This window comes from Suricata suricatta, chromosome 8, assembly GCF_006229205.1.
Source record: "Suricata suricatta isolate VVHF042 chromosome 8, meerkat_22Aug2017_6uvM2_HiC, whole genome shotgun sequence".
Classification (NCBI taxonomy): domain Eukaryota; kingdom Metazoa; phylum Chordata; class Mammalia; order Carnivora; family Herpestidae; genus Suricata; species Suricata suricatta.
The window spans coordinates 78,980,758-78,996,401 of record NC_043707.1 but is presented as its reverse complement, the minus strand read 5'-3'; the positions used below and the strand labels follow the sequence as shown (position 1 = coordinate 78,996,401).

The window sequence follows — 15,644 nt, the reverse complement described above, 5'->3', positions numbered from 1 at the left end:
TTTTAATCTCTATACAAACACTTAGGTAATCCCTAATTTAACTATATCCATTCTCTTAGGACATTAGGCTATTTCTGATATTTTACTACTCATTACAAATAACCCTCTGATGAACACTGTATGTCTGCATCTCTAATTCTTCACAACAGACTTATTAGGTCACAGGATACAAATTTCTCTAGGCCCTTTGATGGGAGACCATCAAGTTGCTTTTAAGACAAAGCTGTATTTAAGAAAACTTGTAAATCTATTTTATAAATATTTCCTTATGCTTTTTGTAAGTGCTTATTTATTTTGAGAGAGATAATAAAAGAGAGTGCAAGGAGGGGAATGGCAAAAAGAGAGAGACAGAGACAGAGAATCCCAAGTAGGTTCTGCGCTGCCAGTGTGGGGCCCAACTCAAGACTGACCCCACAGACCATGAGATCATGACATGAGCTGAAATAAGCGTCAGACGCCCAACCAACTGAGCCACCCAGGCATCCCAAAACTTCTAAATTTATTTTAACGTGACTTTGGGGCGCCTGGGTGGCTCAGTTGGTTAAGTGACTGACTTTAGCTCAGGTCATGATCTCATGGTTTATGGGTTAGAGCCCCGTGTCAGGCTCTGTGCTGACAGCTCAGTGCCTGGAGCCTGCTTCAGATTCTATATCTCCTTCTCTCTCACCCTCCCCTGCTCGCTCGCTCGCTCTCTCTCTCTCTCAAAAAATAAATAAAACATTAAAAAAAATTTTTTTTTAATTTCACCATACAGAGCTATGGACATTTTTTTCTTACGTTTATTTTTGAGAGAGAGAGAGCACAAGCAGGGAAGGGGCAGGGCAGAGTACCCAAAACAGGCTCTGTGCTGACAGCAGCGAGCCCAATGTGGGGCTCGAACTCAGGAACCATATGGTCATAACCTGAGCCAAAATCAGATCCTCAACCAACTGAGCCACCCAGGTGCCCCTAGAAATTTCTACAAATCAATGAAAAAGTCAGTACACACTCACATATTAAACTAATCACACAAACAAAACATGATCTTTCCCCGAGAAGTGAAGACAAAAATTTTATGATTCTGTAATTCTACACAGAAATACAAATATTTAGGTTTAAAATCTTTCAAAAATTAATACTTGATGTAATTTACATAAAGTTCAAACTACCCATGGGATGGGGAAGTAGAAAGTGACTAGAAGGTACTGCTAATGTTCTCTTTCTTGCTCCAGTTGCTGGTTACTTGGGGAGTGTTCAACTTTCTGAAAACTCACTGGGCTATGCACTTAGTAAGATAATGTTTTACATTTGAACATGTGTATGTGTAATGCTTCAACAAAAAGGCTTTTAAAAGTTAAGTATAAGCAAGAAACCCATCCCTCGGAATCTTTTAACTAAGTCATCAATTCCCTCCTCACTTTGAAACTTCCATCTTCAAATTTTTGAAAACAATTGTTTGATCCCCATTTCCTTCTAGTTTTCCTCCAACCGCTGAGATCAATTTTCCAAGTCTCCTCCCTTCCATTTTCTCAGGCATTGTGACTGCTCTCTGCACCCGCCAAAATGTGCATGTCCCTTTCTTATCCTCTTCCCAGGTAAAACCATTATTATAACTCAGATTATTCTAAATATGAAGTTTTAGATCTCTAGCCCCAAACTCCTTCATAACCTTCAGTATGCCATAGTCTGAGTTCTCAATCTCTAGACTCTACTTTTATTCAACAAATACAAATCCCTAGTCATTTTCTTCCAGCCCCCAAAATATTAGCTCTTCCCTATGTCAACAATCTCAATGAAAAATACCTAATCACCCAAGCTAAAGAATTTTTAAGGCATCTTAACTCTTTCCTTTTCACACCAATATACAATCAACAAAATACTTATTCTTCTAAAATATCTTGAAAAGAACAGTCTACTTCTCTTTCTGTCCTATTGTTACTGCTCCAGTTCAGGCCATCATCATCCTTCTTGAACAACTCCCAGTCTAACTAGTCTGAGATTACAATCTATTTGTTATCTGCTCACAATATACCTGTCTTAATAAATCCAGCTGGTTCTGATTTTTTTCAGTGCTCCAATTAAAAAAAAAAAGATTTCCTCCCATCTTCAATGAAAAATCCTTCTGCATCAAAGCCAATTCAACTTCCATCAGAATTAACTGCTCTTTTGCTCCCCTAAGACTTAATTCTTCTACCACAGATTTTATAATGTTTAGTTTGGTATGTCTATATTCCCTACTTGATTAGAGGCTCCTTAAACAAGCAGTGCAATTTTCTTTATTCTCTTAGTACTGTGTTTTAAAATTCGTGAATTGCGAACAGAATTCTGCTCATAGAATTGTCTATCTGAAGTCCATGTTATTATACTTACCCTTGCAGCGAGTTGTTCTGAAATTTTATAAACACAACTGCATATTTATCCAGAGCATTAATAAAAATATTAAAAACAACAAGAACACTTTTTCAAAATTTTTTTTTTTTTTTAGTAATCTTCATACCCAATATAGGGTTTCAACACACAGCCCCAAGATTAAGAGTCAGAAGCTCCGACTAAGGCAACCTGGCACCACCCCCCGCCCCTTTTTAACATTGTTTTTAAGTTTATTTTGCAAGAGAGAGTGTCCACACACAAGCAGGGGAGGAAGGTATTCCGAAGCAGGCTCCACACTGCAGCACAAAGCCTGACAGGGGGCTCGAACTCAAGAACCACAAGATGATGACCTGAGCAGAGACCAGGGAGACCAAGAGTCAGCCACTTAACTGAGCCAGGCACCCCTTCACATTTTTTAGGAAAGGTTATTTTAGGGGAATCTGGGTGACTCAGTCTGTTAAACAACAGATTCTTGATTTCGGCTCAGGTCACAATCTCCCAGTTTGTAAGAATGAGCCTCTGTTGGGCTCCATGCTGAGAGCAGGGAGCCTACTTAGGATTTTCTCTCTGTCCTTCCCCTACTAGTGCACTCACTATCTCTCTCTCTAAATAAATAAATAAGCTTAAAAAAAGGTTATTTAAACCTCTTAATGTAATGTTCTTAATGCTGATAAGCTAGCCTGTACCTTTCTACCTTACCTTCAAGGATGGAAAATGATTTCAAACACCACTATTTCCTTATTTAAAAATAAGATTTTATATTTGTTTCTGGCCTTGTGACATACTTTGAGTCACCACAAGTTAATATTTTTAAGTAGGCTCTAAACCCAACATGGGGTTTGAACTCACAACTCTTGAGATCTAGAGTCTCCTGCTCTACCTGAGCCAGCCATGCATGCACGGTACCACTCCAAATTTACAAAAGTTATCAATACTTCTCAGTTCCTCTGTGTCACTTAGATGATCTAAAATCTGTGCAGCATTAACCAGACAGGTAGAAAAGGATTCTAAGAATCCAATCAAGTGATAAAGCAACTTGGGTGGAGTTTACAGAACTTGCTCAGGCAATGGAGTTAAAAAGCAGTTACAAGATAGTTACAAAAGGTCTTAAACATGAATTCAGAAGAAACCAAAAGGGCAAGGTCTGGTTGGAGTTTTAGTTATCATAGGGATGAGCGTTAAAAGATTCAATGTGCCTCTCTGTGGCTTAAGAAAAACCACCGGGGGGCGCCTGAGTGGCTCAGTGGGTTAAGCCTCCGACTTTGGCTCAAGTCAGATCTCACATTCGTGGGTTCGAGCCCCATGTCAGGCTCTGTGCTGACAACTAGCTCAGAGCCTGGAGCCTGCTTCTGGTTCTGTGTCTCCTTCTCTCTCTGCCCCTCCCCCTCTCATGCTCTGTCTCTCTCTGTATCAAAAATAAATAAAACATTTAAAAATTAAAAAAAAAAAAAAACCCCACCGGGACAAAGGCAGCTCCCAAGGCCAAAGTCAGGCTGATAATCAGATGGTAACTGATTAGTTTGATAGTCATATGTTAAGAGATGGTAACTGATCTGTGGTCATAACCTGTGTAACAGAAATTTCAACTTGCTTGAGACAAAAAACTGGTTCCTTAAGTGACTACCAACCTCCAAAATGAACTAGAACTAAATTACTAAATTAAATATGACAAACCCACAATGTCAGTATGTATGTTAGGGTTTAAAACTATGCCATATATATTTTTTTACATTCTTGTCATGTTCAAGAGAATTTTAGACCTATAGAATCTGACAGATTTAGGATTCTAAATTTAAAACAGTAACTGATGTTTAAAGGTGTAAGTGCAGTTGGTTAATAAGCAGGACTGGAATGTTAAAGAGAACCTGTGACTCACTATATTTACAAATTTTATTTCTTAATTTTAAAAGAGTTTTAAGTATTCAAAAAAGTCCTGCTTGTTGAAATTTTGTATTACTCCATAAGGCATATAAAGTGCTAAAAAATAAAATAAAATCAGTACATTAAATGCATAAAGAATTAAGCAGCAGTATTAATAAAATTTCAAGTTTCTTTTTTTTCAAAGATCATTTTCCTAGTACCCAACACCACTGCAAGTATTTCATATTTTAATTTCATTCATTCAGCAGTCACTAAGCTTCCACTATGAATGGATCCACTATCATTCCAGACTGAGAACTAAACCAGTGAATAAAACAATTTCAATCTTCATGGATCTTATAATTTAATGAGAAGAGACAACAAATATCAGTATTGATAATCATTGTGAAGAAAAATAAAACCAAGGGAAATGTAGGAAGGGGGGGCTATTTTATATGGCATAATAAAGGTAACATCAGTGAGTACCATTCACACAGAAGTCTATGTAAATGATACCGCTTGGAAGGAAACTCCCTCTTAAAAAAAAAAAAAAAAAAAAAAACACCTCTACACCAGGTGGCATTTGACCCTGAGAAGTAAGGAAGCAAGCCACACAAATACACAAGAAAAGTATTACAGGAAAAAGAAAACAAGTACACCAACCATTTTACCTGGGAAGGGTGTGTGAAGGGAGATTTAATCTTTTCACTAGAATAACTGATTTAATATAGTACTTTTTTCAGTTTCTTAAAAGTTAAGTAAAAAAAGGCTTATGCACTTAGATTTAGAAATAGGATTTTACTTCTACACTGTAGTTTGGCACTACACTTCTAAAATATACCAGCTGACTTTTTTTTAATCTATTATAGGCTGACGGTTAGAATGACTTAAAACTAGGCAAAAGAAATCTTTTTGGACTGATGAAAATGTTCTGAAACAGGACAATGGAGTTGGTTGCAAACCACTGTAAATATACTAAAAAAAAAAATCACTTAATTATACATTTAGAAGAATATAACTCAGAAATCCTCTCTCCAAAAAACAAAAAATCCTGTAATTAATAAAGAGACCAGAAGGTTCCTTTCTTATACTATCTTGAAATTAACACCAGCATTTAGATCTCCTACTCTGCAAATCTTCATGGGTTCTTCTACTTGAAATTGAACCTAAAAGCATTTTAGCTCAATGGAGACTCAAGGTAGTGAACAACATTGTGGTCCTCTTTAAAAAACAAATATAGTCCTTGAATACAGGACACTTACTACTGTGCAAAACTTCATCTGAAACCCTATCCACTAAGGGCTGTCTCATTAAAATTACAGGTAAGGACAAAATGTGTAAGAGAACACTTTGGATAAGTAGCACCTAATAACTAAACTTAAGAGACTGTATTTTTAAAGACCAAAGTATTTAAATCTTATCTACTTCCAGTTCTGTTTTTATATGTAAAACACAGTATTCTAGCAAAAACAGTCCTAGAATATAAGACCTTGAAGAAAATTCAGGTCATTGTAAAACAGAATACAAAAAAAAAAATTAGAATACAACATACACTATGGTGCTGAAACAGGAAAGACAAATATAAACCAACATAAATGGTCCTATAACACCTCACTCCAAAAGCAGAGTTTGAATGTTTAAGTTTCTATCCCATTAAGAACAATAACCAGCCTTACTGGGTTGCTGAGAAGACTGTTAGTGAATACAATATTTATATGCATCTGGTACACAGCAAATGTTCAGTAACTCTTAGTCTGTATTATTTTTTTGGTTTTTGTTGTTGTTTAAAGCTCTACATCCAAAGTGGGCTTTGAACTTACCACCTCAAGATCTACCTACGGAGCCAGCCAGGTGCCCCAACATGTATTTCTTTTATAAGTTGATTGTTTTTTAACTCTAAGTAAACTCTACTCTCAAGATAGGCTCAAACCTACAACTTTAAGATCGAGTCACAGGATCCACCAACTGAGGCAGCCAAACACCCCTACTTTTATAATAATCATCTAGAGCAACCCTACACAATCTTCAATATGCATTTTAAACTGATAAGAACAGAGATACTACACTTGATCTTAGCCAAAAGGCCAGAAGCGATTCAACATGCATTTTAAAAGCCTGGGACCCTCATGAAAATGAGACTGTATTCAGATTTGGGTAGGGCCTGAAATTTGCATTTCTAACAAGTTCAAGTGCCCAGAAAGGGTACTTTTGAATTACACGAAGGGTTCTGAAAATTTAGCACACATCAGAATCACCTGAAGGGCTAGTTTAAAACACAGATTTCTGGATTACAATCCAGAGTCCAGGAGAAAATGCATTTGTAACAATTCCCATACAATGCTATCCTGCTATTCCCATTTTTAGAAACACTGCCTCAAAGTTCTCAGCTACAATGTACATCAGAATCAGTGGTGGGGTGTGTAAAGTTTATTGTTTATAAGCGGGTGTCCTCCAAGTGTGGTCTCCTGATAAATCTGAAACTCTAGCAGTAGGGCACAGCCATCTATTATTTAAGACAAACAAACCTTACCAGTGATTATGATGCATGCTAAAGTCTGAGAACCACTGCCTTATCATTACAAATAAATCAGAATTTCCTTGGTGAAATTTTGGTAACTACCAGAAGAAAAGTATCTACCTCACTATGAGGCTTAAGTAAACCTGAAAGTGTCCTGACTCGTTCGCCAAGTAAGAACAGCATTTATTCAAGGCGCTTGGGTGGCTTAAAGTGTTGGCCTTCAGCTCAGGTCAAGTCAGTTTGTTGATTTGAGCCCCTGCATGGGGCTCTGCACTGCAGGTGTGGAGCCTGCTTGGAATTCTCTCTCTCAAAATAAATAAACTTAAAAAAAACCAGCATTTATTCAGATTTAGTGGTAACTCTGTAACAGTTTAAAAAAAAAAAAAAAGCCTATTACTCTCTCCTTCACTCTTCAAGAGATGTCCTCCTATATCATGATGTTCCCCTGAAGTTTAGATGTTTAAAATCTCTAGGCAAAAAGAAAACTTTAGAAATTAGTCTAAAACTGTGTAACATTTAATTTCTACAAAAGCTCAGCAAATAAAAGATCACTACAGTCCAAAATGTAGATGCATGCTACTATTAAATTATTCTTGAACAAAATACTTAATTTTAAACAGTTACAGGCCATGTATAATATTCTGGTCCTTAGCTATTAGTGGCAGACCATGAACAAAATTAGTTTATAAAGAAAATTAAGTGTATCTTCCAGGCTAACTGTGGAACTTATATGAAAGAAAAATTAAGTGGAGAAACACAATAATACATCTTTCATTATGCCTTTCTTTCAAGTTAAAAAAGTGAAATGGAAGGGCTAGAAAAGAAAATGGAAAGGAAGAATTTGTGGTAAGAAAGTTGCACTTATATTTGAAGGTTGCCTGAAAGAGGTTATAGGCTTTTAGCTGGTTCTCAATTTTTTAATAGCCTATAACTTGATTTTATAATATATACACCAAAATGTTACACTGTTCATAGATATAAAATAAGTATCTTAAAAGTAAAATGGCTTAAACAAATTGGGACATTTTTCTTGGGGAGAGGGACCCTCACAATATTCTTTAAAATAAAAGAGGATACCACAGGGTGTCTGTCATAAATATTAGGATAGGAATCACTGCTTGAAAGGAATTCAAAGAATGAAATGAAAGCTGCCAAGTCATAGGATAAAAGCCCAAAAAGCCATTAGCTGGTCAGGAATGCTGTACCAAAATGTTCAAAACAAAATTATTAAGGGGGGTGGGGAGGAACTGAAGTACTATTGCAGGTCAATCAGTGACAGAAATCAAAAGTATCCTCCTTGACAAAATTACACTAAAACACACAAAGGGTCTACCAGTTTATCTGAAAACAAGAAAGCAAGGCTTTTCTTTGATGTCCTCTTCTAAGAGTTTTTTTTTTTTAATCTTTATTTATTTTTGAAAGAGAGAGAGGGAGAAACAAAGTGTGAGCAGGGGAGGAACAGAGAGAGAGGGAGACACAGAATCCAAAGCAGGCTCCAGGCTCTAAGCTGTCAGCACAGAACCCAACATAGGGATTGAACTCAAACCAAAAGATCATGACCTGAGACGAAGTCAGGCACTCAACCAACTGAGCCACCGAGGCACCCCTAAGAGTTCTTAAAATCATGAATGCAATGAGGAACATGTCTAAGTCAAAGAGCTGAGATCTCCAGGTATAAATTACATTGAGTTCCATGATTTCTAAAGCAGAATAAAAATGCAATGATGTTGATAAACAAAATTAAAGTTCAAAAACAAACAATAAAGAACATTTCTCCCTCAGAAAATGAAATATTACTGCAAAAACAAACATTAAAAATTTCTTTTTAGTGGAGCCAGTTGAGATTAAAAATTATAGGGGCACTTGGCTGGCTCAGTCAGAGCAGCATTCGACTCATGATCTCAGGGTGTGAGTTCCAACCCAGGTTGGGTGTAGAGATTATTTAAATAAATAAAAAAATATACTTTAAGAATGATCCAAGTTTGGAGTGACTACAGTTAAGATAGAAAAGTATTATAAAGTTCCTTAAGGGCCATCAGTTAGATAAATCTCACAAATACATCTTTCTCAGAAGAAAAAAATCTTGGCACCTCCCTCTATAATACTGTCAAGCTAAAAAAAGCATTGTTCCACCTTATTTATGAAACAATAAATCTGCTTCCTAATGGGGAAGTGTATGTGAACTGCAGGATAGGTTGGTTTATCCTTAAGCTTCTGAACAATTTGAAAATATTAAAAAACTAGTAGGAAGAGTGTAAGTGCATGCCAAAATACAATTAGCAACTGCTATTTCCTGGATGACTTACTTCAGTGCCATTTTGTAAAATCAACTCATGCCTTATGAAATAAGCAGAATTCTTTCTGATAGTAATAAAAGGTATAAATTATGTTTCAATCCCTTTAAAATCTCATCCCAGTCCAAAGTAGAAAGAAATTTCATCCCATCATTCACCTGCAATTCTCTTTATGTGATCCCCCAGCACAGGACACACATTTTTTTCATATATTTATTATGATTTCACACTCACAAAGTTAATCTGGCTTTTCTTCCTAGAATTAATGTAATCACACCAATCTGTAAACAATAGAAAATGTTAGTCATTACTTAATAAAAAAGCTTTGGAACCTTTACAGTTTTATAGTCTAAATAGGTAAAAATATCTCCCTTCCTTAAAAAATTATTTCAAGATCTTGAATAATTATTTTGTAAAGAAAAAAACCACACCTTCATAACAGTAAGAACTTTAGATATTAAAAATGTTCTCCTTAGAATAGATGCCCTCATTAATGCTCACCTGGAATTTCTTAGATTATTCATTATTAAGTGTCAGTAAATGTGCCACACTGCTCTTCTTAACAACTGAAGAGGAAAGGTATTGTGATTCTGTAACTTAATTTCTAGATCTGCCAATTAGGACTTTTTCATTAAACAGATTAGAAGCTAGTAATGATGTCAAATAAAGGAAACACCTTAAGCACGCATCCTAAATTGCTGCCCTTAGCAGTTTAATTATCTAATTCCACAAAAAGTTACCAAAGTAGTTTTTTCTTTATAGCATCTAATACTGTACTCTTAAGTAGTTTCATATTTTGTCCATTCAAGAAAGGAGAAATTGCTTCATTTAATCCTACTTAATTCTGTGGTATGGGAAAAGAATTTTAAATTTTGGCTGACAAGAAAAGGAGTTAAAAAACACTGTTTTGTACAGAATAAGCTTTATTATCCTCAATTTGTAGAGTGCTCTTAAAAATCAATACAAAAACAAATATCACAATAAAAAGACACCAGGTCAAAAGATAGATGTGTCATGAGAATTATCTAAAAACTAATACTAACATTTTTTTAAGTTTGGGGTAAAAATAAATAAAATAAAAAAACATTTTAAAATGTAAAAATGAAACACAAAACAATGAGAAAATAAAAATTATTTAATAGAGTTGAGACAATTACCAATTTGGAGGAAAACATTTATATTCTCACTTCACACCAATACCAGATGAGATAAAAAGTTAATTTATTTAAATCTAACTTAGAAAAACTAAAAGAGACAGTATTAAATCAGTATTGTTTATTTATTACATTTCCAGAGAAGCAATTTCAGAAGTTCAAAAGTAAACAAACTTATGTCAAAAGATTTGATTACTTACATTAATTTTGAAATTCTGTTTATCTTAATTCACACACAAAATACATCTGTTAAGCATAATGTTTGTTCTTAGTAGTAATCTATGAAAAAAAAGGTGGTATAACTTATACCCTCCTAAATTTTATAAATAATACTTGATGTAGAAATATAGAGTAATTGCCAGTTCAACATGAAAATATATTGATCCTTTTGATAAATAGTGTGACGAATAGGTTTTAAAAGCCTTTAAATAAACACCTAAAAATAACTTCTGATGTTGGCAATATACTAGGAAATAATGCTCTATACAGGAAAATATCTTATGTATAAATGTTCTTCACAGTTATTTATATATGCAAAAAGTTAGGATAGGGGAATGATACATCAACACATGGGACATCATACAACCATTTAGAATTATGGTTATGAAGACTCATTGTGAGAATGGAAAAATGTTACCCAACATTAGGTTAGAAAGCATAACATGGCATTAAATGTTTTATTCACAAGTATATAAAAGATGTATTTTTAAAATAATGCAAGAAACATATCAAGATTTTAGTATGATTATTAATATCTCACATTTAAAATCCTCAAGCCAGTCATTAAAGTCATTGAAACACACCGCATAACACACTTTATACCTAAATCAAATACTATCTACCATTATTCTACCAATGAAGAGAACATACAGTTTAAATTCATATATTAGAAGAGACTAAAAAGGCAAGCAAAGCAACAAAGAAAATTCACTACAAAATGAAACCGTTCTCACCTTGGGAAACTCATCAGGGCTAAGGATGGAGACTCAGTATCACCGTTCAAAACTAAAAGGGCACCTGGTTGGCTCAGTTGGTCAAGCGTCCAGCTCTTGATTTTGGCTCAGGTCATGATCTCACAGTTTGTGAGACTGAGCCCTGCATCAGACTCTGTGCTGACAGCATGGACCCTGCTTGGGATTCTGTCTCCTTCTCTCTCTGCCCTTACCGACACTCTCTCAAAATAATTACACAAACATTAAAAAAAAAAAAAAACACTATAGGGGTGTCTGGGTGCCTCAGTCGGCTAGGCGTCCAACTTTAGCTCAGGTCATGATCTCACAGTTTCTGAGTTGAGCCCCCACGTCCAGCTTTGTGCTGACAACCTGGAGCCTGCCTCTGATACTGTGTGTGCATGTCTCTCTGCCCTTCCCCTGCTCACACTGTTTCTTTCTCAAAAATAAATAAACATTAAAAAAAATTCTTTAAACCATAGAACTTAATTATACAAACTGGTCATTTACTAATTCTAATTATTTGCTTCGAGGATTTCTTTATTAATAAAGGTGCTAGTTCTTTAGACAACTAGTTATCACTGATAGCAAATATTAAATGTAATACAGCCTTATTTAGGAGGTAATCCCTTGAAATAACAAGGAAATTAATAGATAAAAGCAATAAAATAAAACAAAGGAAATGTCATACACAACAGCATCATTTTTATTTGGTATCATCAGATGAGTTCTTTAGGTCAATTTTCCAGAAAACTGAAATGCATTAATTAACAAAGCTTTAAAAATGTTTATTTACCCTTATAATAATCTTTTAAAAAGACACCAATTTCTCACTTCCTTAAACACAGTACATAGAATAAAAGTTTATTTTGATTAAGGTCATCGAGTGACATACCATGTACTACACTGCTCTGCAATACTGTGACTCCCTCAGAAGGTAATGATTATAGGACTGTATGCCCCTATGTAATGGCCTGAGAGCACTATTCTTCTATTCTCCTAAAATAGTTCCTTCCATCTATTTTTTAATAGTTTTTCTCCCTTTTCTCTTGAAACATAATGACATTTCAGCTCTCTGTGTGCCTAACTCCAATAGCCAATCCTGTGGATTATTATCTGTGGGCTAAAAAAAAAAAAATCAGATAACCAATCCTGTTGGGGCTGCAAAACTCATTTACTCCACTTAGGAATTTCTGAATAAAGACCACAGGCTCATGGTATTTGCTTACAGTTATTTTGGCGGCTCAGGATTCCTGCTGTTTCAAATGGCTGAGATCACTATCACTGAAAAAATGTTTGCTGAATTACATAAATATAACATAAATATTATGGAATTTCTAATTATAATGACTGAACAGTTTGATAGTCTCTTCAGGGAAAGTTACTGAACTCACTGGTCTCTGACAAGACAAAAAAGATCTACCTAAATGAGAAAGAACAGCTGAAAAGAAAAAAACAGAAAGAGGTGAGAAGGACAAGTTTAAATAAAATAGCAAAGATTATACATGGTATTAGAAGTCAACACTTAAGACTCTGGGAAATATTGACTGTTCAGTGTTTTTAAAGTATAATTACAGTAGTTATCAGAGTATTAACTACATAAATTTACACCACAATGTATACCACATATATATTAAATATTACTTTAAAAATCAAAAAGTCTTCCAGCAAACACTCCTTGGAGTTAAATCCAAACTGAATTTTCATATGAAATTAGATAGAATTTTCTTAAAAAGCACCTGCAACATATTTTCACTGACATTTCTGGCCAAGTAATTTCCTATAATCAATCTCTCTTAGACAAGTAGAGGTAAGAAATAAAATTTATATTCTTGACATAGTAATATGTAACATAGGAATCACATTATAGTTTACAAAGTTATAGGTCTATGGTAATTAGCATTGTGTCAGATCCTAAGAAAAAAATCCAAGTGAGGACAGATCAGTATTATACTATCAATGTTATTAATTTCTTCTGATCACTGAAGCTCATCAGCTCTCACAGATCACTTTTATGACAGTTAATAAATGAGAAAAAGGAAAATAAAATTTCTTGGTTATTTTACTCAAGCAAACTCTAATCTTAAGATACATTCCTCTTCCTTCTTAGATTTTTCTCAGGATATTTCTAGCCAATATTTCAGATAAGCACTAATCTCTGAAAGGCTGGTATTCCCGAAATCCACTACCAGAAAGTTTATAAAACAAAACTGTAGGAAACATATAGTACTGCAAGGATCAGATGCACATGGAACTATCTTATACCTTAGGCCCAATTACCAAGCGTAACTTTGTAAATACCTTTGCAAAGGCCATTATAGAATTGTGAACTTTGAGATCATTGACATTTTGACAATTTCCTATTTATAAAAATAATAAAATATATACAACAAATGTTACTTAACAAGAGGGCTTTACCTAACTAAAGAATTCACAAATTTGCAATTAAATATCAAACTCAATTGCTGATTTTTTACGACAAGTGATATCAACCAGTTTTTGAGATGGATTGAAAAGAGCCTAAAAATTTAAAGAAAAAAAAATGCCTGAAATTATGGATTACAAATTCTGGTAAATTCAATTGCCCTTGAACCATCAAGAATCTGCCTTGTCTTGGACCATGGCCCTGTCAAACTTCTACCATCCTCTCTTTTCTGTGCAACCCCTCCAATTCCATTTCAATATCAAACTAAACACTCCCATGTCTCCTTTTCCTCTTTCCCACATCACACCTTTTAACACTCACTTTCGTTCCCCAACTTTCTTACTTGAACAATTACAATAGAAAATCACACTGTCCAAGAAGAATAAACACTTATATGTAACTGATAAATACTGCTAGTAGGTTTGTGGGGGAAATACAAAAAACAATGACAATATGCTGCAACTTCTGAGTATATGTACATTTGTTCGTATTAATTAGTGACATATCTACCACTTTACTGTTGAGCTCACTAAGTTGCATGGTCAGAACTATTTAAATGTGCTGGTTACTTTTTAAATACTAAACGTAAAAATATAAAGCTCAACAACTGACATTATTTCTTTAAATTCTATTTTATTCTGGTGCAAAGTTACCAGCATATTAAATCCCCAGGACGAAAATAATGCCAGCACTCATGATATTGTCATAAAACTGCACCAAAAAGTCTATACAAACAATTTTCTGTTTGGGGTGCAGTGCAGTAAGAGTCCAACTCTTGATTTCAGCTCAGGTCATGATCTCACAGTGAGATTAAGGCCTATGTCGGATCTTGGTACTAGGAACGTGCAGCCTGCTTGGGATTCTTTCTCTCTTTTTGCCCCAACCTCTCTTTCTCTCTCCCAAAATAAACAAACAAACAAAAAAACTATTTTAAAGAAAATACACATATATTTATAGAAGCAATATATTTATAGAGGCAATAGGTATGTATCACTACATAAAAACTTAGCAGAGTAGAAAAATTTCTACTGATTGCTAATGTGACAGTGTATCTCAAAACACCACTCCACTTCCTCCTTTTTCTTAAAAAAAAAAAATACACGGAATAATATAGAACTACTGCTAAGAGTGGTTACAGCGATTTAAGACTAAGGCAACTCAGCAAGAGTGTAACAGGGAGCGTTATACTGTGTAACACGAAAGTAACACTTTCGTAGTTTAAAAAAAAATTTTTGAGCCGGTTACCTAGTTATCTCACTAGTTTTTTAATTAACTCCCCACTACGAATACTAAATAAATCCAAAACTGTTCAAGAAAAGTAGTTATATTGTAAATTTATTTCTGATTAAGACACTGAAAGTTGGAGAAAAATTAATTTTATGTCAAACTCCTTTGAAAAAAAAAACAAACCCAAACTCAAACTTTGATACCAAAGTTTATGAAGAGAAGTTCGGTTTTAACTAAAGTTTTGACTTAAAACATTCCATTATTACCTTAATCATGTGACCTAAAACAACCATCCTTAACCATCAAAGATGGCAACTTTGTAATACAGTAGTAATCAAAATCATATCAATAATTATGAGTTAAAGGCACGTACAAAATTAGAAGAATTTTATTCTGACATCAGGTATTGTCAGAGATATAAGTGCTCCTTCCAAATACTGCCAAGAGTTACTGTACACACAAAGTTAGTTAGAGTCACGAGGAAGTTATCAATGACCAGGTAAGTCGGAGTAAACGATGCTCAGAGAGGAAAAACTAGAAGGCGCATAGTTTTAAGCGTCTGAGAATGACCAGTGGAGAAAGGTACTGCGGCAGAAACAAGCGACAGAATGGTTAACAGGTCTGGAATTCTTTAGAAAATGGCAACAAGGGGAAAAACTGGCATGAACGTTTGAAAGTAACAGCAACGCGATCCAATGGAATCGTCACGACAGCGCGAGCATGGCTCTGGACTTCCAGGGAGCAGAACGGGGGGGTGGGGGGGTGGAACAATCACTGCGCTGGGGAAAAGGGGCCGGGGCTGAGGGGTGCAGACGCTTCTGCAGGTGGCGGAGCGCCCGGGGGGTGGGGAGGAGGTCGGTGTCGCCT

The 15,644-nt window shown here is 35.0% G+C and overlaps 1 protein-coding gene and 1 non-coding gene across 8 annotated transcripts in view; both read right to left on the bottom strand.

Annotated features, from left to right (window-relative positions):
• ZZZ3 (zinc finger ZZ-type containing 3) overlaps positions 1–15,644 on the bottom strand; it is a 91,543-nt gene that overhangs the window by 74,967 nt on the left and 932 nt on the right. The window contains exons 1-2 of one of the 7 annotated variants that reach the window (XM_029948734.1): positions 11,129–11,246; positions 9,180–9,302 (exon numbers count right to left, since the gene is read on the bottom strand). The exons of 5 other annotated variants lie outside the window; for them this stretch is intronic. The gene's annotated coding sequence lies outside the window, so the exon portion shown is untranslated. Of the gene's footprint in view, positions 1–9,179; positions 9,303–11,128; positions 11,247–15,644 lie in introns of those variants that run through there. One more of the 7 variants, XM_029948733.1, reaches the window with a different exon arrangement.
• Positions 6,107–6,304, bottom strand: LOC115300465. Its single transcript, XR_003912656.1, has one exon. It is a non-coding gene; the product is annotated as a U2 spliceosomal RNA (small nuclear RNA).